This window comes from Pongo abelii, chromosome 9, assembly GCF_028885655.2.
Source record: "Pongo abelii isolate AG06213 chromosome 9, NHGRI_mPonAbe1-v2.0_pri, whole genome shotgun sequence".
Taxonomy (NCBI): domain Eukaryota; kingdom Metazoa; phylum Chordata; class Mammalia; order Primates; family Hominidae; genus Pongo; species Pongo abelii.
The window spans coordinates 7,581,065-7,592,215 of record NC_071994.2 but is presented as its reverse complement, the minus strand read 5'-3'; the positions used below and the strand labels follow the sequence as shown (position 1 = coordinate 7,592,215).

The 11,151-nt window shown below is 53.1% G+C and overlaps 1 long non-coding RNA gene across 1 annotated transcript; it reads left to right on the top strand.

Annotated features, from left to right (window-relative positions):
- Nucleotides 1–6,037: 6,037 nt before the first annotated feature.
- Nucleotides 6,038–10,879, top strand: LOC129048883 (uncharacterized). Its single transcript, XR_008511543.1, has 3 exons — nt 6,038–6,380; nt 7,614–7,814; nt 10,376–10,879. It is a non-coding gene; the product is annotated as an uncharacterized LOC129048883 (long non-coding RNA).
- Nucleotides 10,880–11,151: the final 272 nt, after the last annotated feature.

Sequence of the window (11,151 nt, the reverse complement as noted above, 5' to 3'; positions counted from 1 at the left end):
TTCCACGACCTTGGGCAAGTTCTTCTGGGCCTCAGCTTCCTCACCTGTGAAATGGATCACAGACTAAACCATGGAGCTTTTGGATGAGTGAGAGGGTCATGAGGACCAACACATGCAAAGAGCTTAGTAGGTGCCTAGCACGCAGTAAGTGCTCACAAAAGGTTCGGCCAGGGCCGAGCACAGTGACTCATGCCTGTAATCCCAGCACTTTGGGAGGCCGACATGGGCAGATCACGAGGTCAGGAGTTTGAGACCAGCCTGACCAACATGGTGAAACCCCCGTCTCTACTAAAACTACAAAAATTAGCCAGGCGTGGTGGCCCACACCTGTAATCCCAGCTACTCCAGAGGCTGAGGCAGGAGAATAGGTTGCAGTGAGCCGAGATCGCACCACTGCACTCCAGCCCGGGCAACACAGCGAGACTCCTTCTCAAAAAAAAAAAAAGGGTGTAGCCAGGTGCTGTGGCACACCTGTGCCAGCCACGATTGCACCAGTGCACTCCAGCTTGGGCTACAAAGCAGGAAAAAAAAAAAGAAAAAAAAAAGTGGTCGGGTGTGTTGGCTTACGCCTGTAATTCCAACACTTTGGGAGGCTGGGGCGGATGGATCACCTGAGGTCAAGAGTTCGAGACCAACCTGGTGGTCACATGGTGAAACCCGGTCTCTACTAAAAATATAAAAATTAGTTGGATGTGGTGGTATGCCCCTGTAATCCCAGCTACTCGGGAGGCTGAGGCTGGAGAATCACTTGAATCCGGGAGGTGGAAGTTGAAGTGAGCTGAGATCATGCCACTGCACTCCAGCCTGGGTGACAGAGCGAGACTCTGTCAAAAAAAAAAAAAAAAAAAAGGATCTTGACTTCTGACTTCAGAGCAGTTGAGGCTCGTGCAAGAAGAAAAATCTGCAAGAAGTCTGTGTGAAAAGCATAACAGCAAAAAACCCATCAAGGGCTCCAGAAACACAGGGAAGTTACAGAGGAGAGCTGTCTGAGCTAGGTTAAGCTCACTAGGCTTGGGGAGAATAGGGAAGAATATTCTGGGTGCAGGGTATGCTTAGGGGAAGAGCAATCAGGCTAGAAATGGAGGCTGGGAAAAGTTGTTTCCCATCCCTGAGCAGGTTAGATTAAAAATTCAGCGGGGCCTGGTGTGGTGGCTCACGCCTGTAATCCCAGCACTTTGGGAGGCTGAGAAGGGTAGATCACCTGAGGTCAGGAGTTCAAGACCAGCCTGGACAACATGCTGAAACCCCATCTCTACTAAAAATACAAAAAAATTAGCTGGGCATGGTGGTGGGCACCTGTAATCCTAGCTACTAGGGAAGCTGAGGAAGGAGAATCACTTGAACCTGGGAGGCGGAGGTTGCAGTGAGCCGAGAGCACGCCACTGCACTCTAGCCTGGGCAACAAGAGCGAAACTCTATCTCAAAAAATAACCATAACAATAAATTAATAAATAATAATTTTAAAATAAAATATATAAATAATAAAAAAATTTAAAAAAAAAAACCTCACAGTGGGGACTGGAATCCAGGTAGGGTTTTCCACGTTGGCCCCTAACACTATTTCACTTGCTGTAGCTCGGCCCGGTAATCTGAGCTGTGAGACCCCACGTTGCTGAAGCAGTCCCCCACCTGGAGCTGTTTCTGATGAAACTTCTGGGACAGGTGTCAGCAGCTGGTTCTCATTAAGGATCATGTGTATCAGTGCAAAAGAAATGGTCCAGTTTGGCTGGGCACGGTGGCTCACACCTGTAATCCCAACACTTTGGGAGGCCAAGGCAGGTGGATTGCTTGAGGCCAGGAGTTCAAGACCAGCCTGGCTAACATGGCGAAAACCCATCTCTATAAAAAACACAAAAATTAGCCAGGTGTGGTAGCACGCACCTGTAGTCCCAGCTACTCAGGAGGCTGAGGCAAGAGAATTGTTTGAACCCGGGACGCAGGGGTTGCAGTGAGCTGAGAACATACCACTACCCTCCAGCCTGGATGACAGAATGAGACTCCATCTCAAAAAAAAGAAAATATATGTTTGGTTTTGGAACTTCCCAAGAGCTTTAGGCTCACAGTACAGTTGGAGAATATTTGGGTTTGAGTCCAGAGCACATGGCCATAGAGTAGATTAGGGCAGCTTTGGCTGCTGGTTCATGGTTTGGTTCAGATCGAGCCTCCGAGCATAAGAAAGTTACTCATTCAGGCCAGAAATGAAGCTGTGGCAGGGGGGGTCACAAGTGCCCTGCTCACCTTGTGGCTTGGCCAGATGGGTAGACAGTGGGGGTGCTCAAACTGCATCTGATTCAGGACACCCCAAGATCTCTCTTAGGAATGACCTCCCCCTCAAGCCCCAGCAGGATTCTTTTTTTTTTCACAGACAGAGTCTTGCTCTGTTGCCCAGGCTGGAGTGCAGTGGTGCAATCATAGCTCACTGCAGCCTCAACCTCTGGGGCTCAAGCAATCCTCCTGCCTCAGCCTCCTGAGTAGCTGGGACTACAGTTGCACACCACACCTGGCTAATCCCCCTGCAGGGTTCTAAGTGCCATGGGGAGAGGAGATCATGGGGTGGGCTTGTCACTGAATTGGTGTCAGTGAGTTCACATTGACTTAAGACTCACTGAGGCCGGGCATGGCGGCTCAAGCCTGTAATCCCAGAACTTTGGGAAGCCAAGGCAGGTGGATCACCTGAGGTCAGGAGTTCAAGACCAGCCTGGCCCATATGGTGAAACCTCATCTCTACTAAAAATACAAAAATAAGCTGTGCGTGGTGGCACGTGCCTGTAATCCCAGCTTCTAGGGAGGTTGAGGCATGAGAATTGCTTCAATCTGGGAGGTGGAGGTTGCAGTGAGCTGGGATCATGCCATTGCACTCCAGCCTGGGCAACAAAGCGAGACTCTGTCTCAAAAAAAAAAAAAAAGAAAGAAAGAAAAGACTCACTGTGTGCTTAGTGCTGTGCTTAGTCATTTTCCATGAAGTATCTCATTTAGTAGTCACAGGCCCCAGTGAGCTAGGACTGGGTACACACCCACCTCACAGATGAGAAAGTGGAAGCACAGAGGGCTCGGTCAAATGCTCATGACCTTAAGAAGTAGCAGGGCCGCAGCCGGACGTGGTGGTTCAAGGCTATAATCCCAGCACTTTGGGAGGCCGAGGCGGGTGGATCATGAGGTCAGGGGTTTGAGACCAGCCTGGCCAACATGGTGAAACCCTGTCTCTACAAAAAATACAAAAATAGCCAGGTGTGGCGGTGTGTGCCTGTAATCCCAGCTACTCAGGAGGCTGAGGCAGGAGAATCACTTGAACCTGGGACGCGGAGGTTGCAGTGAGCCTAGACTGTGCCGTTGCACTCCAACCTGGGTGACAGAGCAAGACTCTGTCTCCAAAAAAAAAAAAAGAAGAAGTAGCAGGGCCAAGGTTTAAGCCCAGGACAGTCTGACTGTCCAGCATCTTGGCTGTCAACCACTACACTGGACCCCTGTCCTGAGTCACCTCTTCCCCGGACCCCCAGCCCTGGACCCCTGCTTTGTACCAGTATTTCCAGACCCCAAGGAGCTCAGAGTTTACAGAGACAAGAAGGTCTAGAATTGTCTTTCAGGGATTGGGAGCAACATGGCAGGTGCAAAGCTGTGAAGACCACGAGGTTTGCCCCAGACACCAGCAGAGCCACAGCTCACAGAAGGCCCGCTGAAGCAGGCTGAGCAGCACCTGAGGATCCCAGCAGAAGGAACCGGTGCTGGGATTTATTGGGTTCCCACCCCATGCCAGACACTTGATTGATGAGATGCCATTATTAGACCCATTTCAGAGAAGAAAATAAGGCTCAAAGCAGGAGAGTGGTCTGTGTAGGGTCATGTGGCCAGAGGTAGGGCTGAAGTTCAGCTCAGCCTCTCATGGCACTTCACTGAGGACACGTGCTGGGAGATCAAAGTCAGTGAGGAACTGAGCTCTGTGGGCAAAAGAGAAACAGGATGGTCTGGGGAGCTGAAAGATCCAGTGGTGTGCAGAAGTTGGGGAGAGGCATCTGGGGGCCACCACATAGGAGGAGGGAAGTCGGCACCTGCCTGCTGTGCGGGGGAGACAGTTCCTGGGAGAGACAGTGGGACTCAGGAGCACACACATCGGGCTTTCATTCCCTGCCAAGGGCTGCCCTCCTCTCCTTCTTTGAGAGCTCATCACCACCTGAAATGGTCCTGTCTGTCTCCCCACGGTCATGCCAGCTCTCTGAGAGCACAGGCTGGGCTTGTTGCAATCCCCTGTGCTGGCCGGGTGCAGTGGCTCACGCCTGTAATCTCAGCACTTTGGGAGGCCGACGCAGGTGGATCACCTGAGGTCAGGAGTTCGAGACCAGCCTGGCCAACATGGTGAGATCCCGTCTCTACTAAACATAGAAAAAATTAGCCGAGCGTCATGGCAGGCGCCTGTAGTCCCAGCTACTCGGGAGGCTGAGGCAGGAGAATTTCTTGAACCCCAGAGGCGGAGGTTGCAGTGAGCTGAGATTGGGCCATTGCACTCCAGCCTGGGCGACAGAGCGAGACTCCATCTCAAAAAAAGAAAAGAAAGAAAGGAAGGAAGGAAGGAAGGAAGGAAGGAAGGGAGGGAGGAAAGAAGGAAGAAAGGAAGAAAGGAAGAAAGAAAGAAAGAAAAGAAAGAAAGAGAAATTCCCTGTGCCTCAAACAATGCCTAGCATAGAGTAAACACCAAATACACAGTGAGAAATGAGTAAGTGAATGAATGAATGCCATGAATCAGTGCTCCATTCAGACCCTCATCCATTTGGGCTTGGACCATCACATAAGTCTCCCAGCCTACAGGCTCTCGGCCTCCTCCATCCTCCTCACCCTGGCAGAGCCATCCTCCAAAGTATAAGTGCGTCCCTGCACAGAAGCCTTCAGCAGCCCCCTCTGCCCAGAGAAGAAGGGCCGGAGTCCATGGCTGGGGCCTGGGGCTCTCCGATACCTGGTTCCAGCCCATCTTGATCCGGGCCTTATCCCCAGGACACCTCCCTACACCCACTCCGGCCACACCCAGGGGCCACATCCAAGGAGCACCAACCTCCTAGCCTTCGCTCAGACTGCTTCCCCACCTCGGCAAGCCCTGCCTCCCAGTCACCACCTGTTCAAACCTCCCCTCCTCCCCCAAATCCTTCAGGGTCCAGCTGGGACACCACCCTCTCCAGGAAGCTTGTGGGCCGGGCCTGCCGCCTCTCTCCCTCTTCACTGCATGCCCGCCTGTGCACACCAAAGCTCTCTTCGAGGGGCCCCTTGGCTAAGGAACTGGGCTTTTCTTCCTGTGCTGTGGGAAGAGCCAGGTTAGACTCCCTAAGATGACAGGTCTGGTGGTGGGACCAGGTGGGCTATCTGGGAGGACGGAGGTGGGAGCCTGGAGACCAGCTGGGCAACTGCAGATGTCCAGGCACAAGAAACAAGCCACCACAAGTCAAGGCTTGGTGACTTCTGGGCTGGGAGCTGTAGCACCAAGGGTGGACTTTGGGAAGGGTGGGGACGTTGGGAGGGAGGGAAGAATGCAGGCCTCTCCCACCCGGGGTCGGGTCGGGTAGGAGGGAAGAATGTGGGGAGGGCAAGCACTTCTCCCAGACCTGGCACTGGGAGAGGCGGGGACCTGAGTTGGGTGGCCACTTTTTCACTCTGGCCTCTCTCCCTCTGCCCCGCCTGTGTTTCAGGCCCCATCCTGCCTAGCCCGCCACACATAGCTCTCCAACGTGTCCAAGGAGGGCACGGGGGCGGGGGGTGGGGGGTCCTTGGAGACGCCTGTGAGGAGCCAGAGTTATTACTATTCTCCTCCTCCTTCTCCCCCCAACAATCCCCTCTTTCAATTCCTCACTCCCCAGCCTGGTAGGGCAGGCACGGCCAGATGGGTAGGAGCTGGGGAAGGCCCAGCCTGGAGGCCAGCCCAAGCCAAGAGCCACAAACCACCGTCTTCATTTCCCCACGCCGCCTCCGCCCAGCCTTGGGGTTGTCTGCTGGGAAGGCAGAGGGCAGGGGTGGGGACCTCAAGTCATCTCCTCCAGGACAGGCCTCTCCCTGACACTCTCAGGGTGAGGAGGAGGGCGGGGCACACACTGTCTGTGAGTCACAGAGCTTCCCTCTCCCCTGTGCCGGGGCAGCACTCTGCGCCCCATCCCATGTCTGGACACAGGGAGAGGATGGTGGCCAGCAGATCACCCTACTCCAGGCCACCCTCTGCTCTCCAGCTTCCTTTTCCTCCTGGGGTCCCGTCCTTTGGAGGATAACCACTCACAGCCCCCAGGAAGTCATCGCTCAGCTGCTGGCTAGGAAACCAACAAAGCATATGGCCAGGCTGAGGGCAGTAAGCGTCGAACGAGTGGAACAGCTGACCGCCCACCCCTGGATTCAAGGGTGTAATCTCCACGGTAATGCTGCTGATTAATAGGTCAGATTGCTGGGCGTGGTGACGCACGCCTGTAATCCCAGCACTTTGGCAGGCCAAGGTGGGTGGATCACCTGAGGTCAGGAGTTTGAGACCTGCCTGACCAACATGGTGAAACCCTGTCTCTACTAAAAATACAAAAAATTAGCTAGGCGTGGTGGCGGATGCCTGTAATCCCAGCTACTCAGGAGGCTGAGGCAGGAGAATCGCTTGAACCCGGGAGGCAGAGATGGCAGTGAACCAAGATCGCACCACTGCACTCTAGCCTAGGCACGACAGAGACTCCATCTCAAAGAAAAAAAAGGTCAGATTGTGACTAGAAGGGGATTTTCCTGGGCTCAAATCCTGGCTCTGCAACTTACCCGCTGTGTGACCTTGAAGGAGACACTAGGGCTTTCTTATGTGTCAGTTTCCTTATTTGTCAAATGTGGGTATGAGTAGTTCTGACCTCCTACATTGGTTGGATTCAATAAGCAAATAGTGCTTATTCACTCCCTCAGTGCTAACTCCTAACTAGAGCTATTAACTATGAAATGAGGATAATTGTTTACTGTGCAGGGTTGTTGCAGGGCCTGTGAAGCAGAAACAAGCATGTATGTGTTTGATGCTGGCCCCCTCTTCCCAATCTGGGTCACCAAGCCTGGGAGGAGAAGAGAGGGAAGCTTCATCAAGGAGACGGAATGGAACATGAGGCGGACTGCTGTTTGCAGGCCTGCAGGAGGGGGCTGGACCCTCAGCAGAACCAGGGAGGACGGGGCTGGAATTTCCTCCAGGGCTCCTATTTGCACGGGACACACCAAACTGAGCAGTCCTCAAACCAGGGCTGACAATGTTAATACATCTGATTAGGAAATGTGTAGTATCAGCTCCTACCAAAAAAATTTTTTTATTTTTATTTATGGTTTTTTGTTTTTTTTTTTTTGAAACGGAGTTTCACTTTTGTTGCCCAGGCTGCAATGGTGTGATCTCGGCTCCCTGCAATCTCAGCCTCCCAGGTTCAAGCGATTCTCCTGCTTCAGCCTCCCAAGTAGCTGGGATTACAGGCACCCACCACCACTCCCAGCTAATTTTTGTAATTTTAGTAGAGACGGGATTTCACCATGTTGGCCAGGCTGGTGTAGAACTACTGACCTCAGGTGATCCACTTGCCTCGGCCTCCCAAAGTGCTGGGATTACAGGCATGAGTCACCACACCCGGCCTTTATTTCTTTTTTAGCCAGGGTCTCACTCTGTCATCCAGGCTGGAGTGCAGTGGCACAGTCTCTGCTCACTGTAGCCTCAACCTCCTGGGCTCAAGTGATCCTCCTGTCTCCGCCTCCCAAGTAGCTGGGACCACACAGCACACGCCACCACAGGCCCTGCTCTAGTCACTGTGTCTACTGAGCACCAAGTGCAGGATGCAGGGTGCAGAGATGAGGTGAGCAGGATGTGGTCCTTGCCTTCCAAGCTTCCATCTTCCATCCTCCGTGGGAGCTCAGATGTGGATACAACCAGTAGGGGAGGGGAGTGTGCAACATTCACTCAGCAGCCCACAAGTGTGGGTGCCGGCTCCTGCCATTGAGACAAACAGGAGGAGTTCAGCTAAAACAGGGTTAGGTCAGGCACAGTGGCTCATGCCTGTAATCCTAGCAGTTTGGGAGGCCAAGGTGGGAGGATTGCTTGAGCCCAGGAATTTGAGACCAGCCGGGGCAACAAAGGGAGACTCTGTCTCCACAAAAAAAAAAAAGTATTTTTTCTTTTTGAGACAAGGTCTCATTCGGTCATCCAGGCTGGAGTGCAGTGGCAGAGTCGCTGCTCACTGCAGCCACGACCTCCTGGGCTCAAGCGATCCTCCCACCTCAGCCACCTGAGTAGCTGGGATCACAGGCTCAGACCACCACAGCTGGCTTTTTTTTTTTTTTGAGACAGAGTCTCGCTCTGTCGCCCAGGCTGGAGTGCAGTGGTGTGATCTTGGCGGCTCACTGCAAGCTCCGCCTCCCGGGTTCCCGCCATTCTTCTGCCTCAGCCTCCCAAGTAGCTGGGACTACAGGCACCCGCCACCACGCCCAGCTAATTTTTTGTATTTTTAGTAGAGACGGGGTTTCACCGTGTTAGCCAGCATGGTCTCGATCTCCTGACCTCGTGATCCACCCGCCTTGGCCTCCCAAAGTGCTGAGATTACAGTCATGAACGACCGCGCCCGGCCTCCAGCTGGCTAATTTTTAAATTTTTTTTGTAGAGATAGGGTCTCACTATGTTGCCAAGGCTGGTACATTTTTTAAAAATTAGTGGAACAGGCTGGGCGCGGTGGCTGTGCCACCGGGTGTGCTGGTGCGCACCTGTAATCCCAGCTACCCAGGAGGCCGAGGCAGGAAAATCGCTTGAACTTGGGAGGTGGAGGTTGCAGTGAGCCAAGATCACACCACTGCACTCCAGCCTGGGCGACAGAGCGAGACTCTGTCTCAAAAAAAAAAATAAATAAATAAGTGGAACAGAAAAAAATAAGAAAGATAAAGGGCAAGATCAAAAGCAGTGAGTGGCAAAGCTGGGCGCTTGGACACAGGACCCCAACTCTCAGCCTCAGCTCCTGGCCTCCCCCTGGGCACTGTCCAGGTGCTGGACCTCGACCACCAGAGGGCAGCAGGGCCCAAGGAGAGGTGCCCTCCCCACTCCTCTCGAGGCCCATGGGGCAGGTGTGGTGATCTGCCCCATCGCTCCTGCCTGGGGCATGTTTAGCAACACATCACTGCCACCAGCCCCACCCACTGAGCCCTGCCCACCCCACCAACATTTTACAGAAATAAAACTGGGGCTCAGAGTGGCTGAGTAAGTTGACCATTCAGTTAGTCTAGAAAGACCCAAAAGAGAATCATGCTCTCCTGAATCAGTTGTGGTTCTAAGGTCAGAGAGATGCGGGTTTGAATCCCTCCCCTGCAGCTACCAACTGGCAGGATTCTTGTCAAGCGTCAGGCGGGCCTGGCTGGAGTGAGATTAAATGTGGGAAGCGCAATAAGAGCACTGCTGCTGTTCTCTACTGACCCCACCCCAGAATTTGCAACGCAGTTCAGGGAGATGATTAAAATACTTAAGAGTGTTAAGGAACCCCGAGAGAGTGATCCTAAAAAGAGAGGTGCTATGGGCAGGCACCAGGGGGCACGCCCCACTGCGTGTGGCCAGAATAATCCTGGAGGGTTGCCGGAGAAGGGGTGGAGCTGGAGGACCCTGCGGGGCAGGCTGGATGGCCTTCCTGCTGGAAAACAAACCCATGCAGAGACCCAGCCCCTGTGTGGGGCACTGGGAAAGGTTTTGGAGCTGTGAACTCCTCCTCGCCCTCCCAACAGCAAAGGGCTGCTGCCTCCACAGTGCCAAGAGGTGACACCTCTCAGGAGCTTCTGTCTGGCCCAGCCCAGCCTCTTCAGACACTCTCAGCTCTCCAGCTCTTTTCACTTCCCCACCCCAACACCTCTGTTGAGAATCAAAAAAGAAATGGCCTGATAAAGAATTTTTTATTTTTAGCGACAGAATCTCACTCTGTCACCCAGGATGGGGTGCAGTGGCGCTATCCTAGCTCACTATAACCTCAAACTCCCCGGGCTGCAGCGATCCTCCCACCTCAGTTTCCTGAGTAGCTGGGACCACAGGCGTGTGCCAACATGCCTGGCTAATTTTTTTTTCTTCTTTTTTTAAGACAGAGCTTGGCTCTTGTTGCCTAGGCTGGAGTGCAGTGGCGTGACCTCAGCTCACCGCAACCTCCGCCTCCTGGGTTCAAGCGATTCTCCTGCCTCAGCTTCCCCAGTAGCTGGGATCATAGGCACATGCCACCATGCCCGGCTAATTTTTGTATTTTTAATAGAGACGGGGTTTCACCATGTTGTCCAGGCTGGTCTCAAACTCCTGACCTCAGGTGATCCACCCACCTCGGCCTCCCAAAGTGCTGGGATTACAGGCATGAGCCACCGCACTCGGCCAATAATTTTTTTCTTTTCTTATTTGAAACAGAGTCTTGCTCTGTCGCCCAGGCTGGAGTGCAGTGTTGAGATCTCGGCTCACTGCAACCTCTGCCTTCCGGGTTCAAGCGATTCTCCTGCCTCAGCCTCTGGAGTAGCTGGTATTACAGACGCGCGCCACCACTCCCGGCCTGCCAAGAATATTTTATACCGTTGTCACTCATCACATCCCCCAGGACCATCTCCCTGAAAGTTCCCAATCCCCTCACCTACATCCTCCCCTCCCCCCTGCCCTCAGGCCCACCATTCAGGAGGAAGTCATACCACTCTGATTACATCTTGGAAGGTCTCAGCAGAGTCCAGGCGCAGCCTTCACCTAGGGCATTAACAGACGACGTGAGCTTCTCTTTCCCCATTTCCTTCTCCCCCTCCCTCCCTCAATCCTCCTACCCGGGACCTCCTCCTAAATGAATTATCCCTCCTTATCCACAATTTTATTTACCCATGGTTAACCTTGGCCCAAAACTATTAAATGGGAAATTCTAGAAATAAACAATTCATAATTCTTTTTTCTTTTTTTTTTTTTTGAGACACAGTCTCACTCTGTCGCCCAGGCTGGAGTGCAGTGGCGTGATCTCCACTCACTGCAACCTCTGCGTCCCGGGTTCAAGCAATTCTTCTGCTTCAGCCTCCCAAGTAGCTGGGATTACAGGCATGTGCCACCACGGCCAGCTACTTTTTGTATTTTTAGTAGAGACAGGGTTTTGCCATGTTGGCCAGGCTGATCTTAAACTCCTGACCTCAGGTGATCCCCCCGCCTCAGCCTCC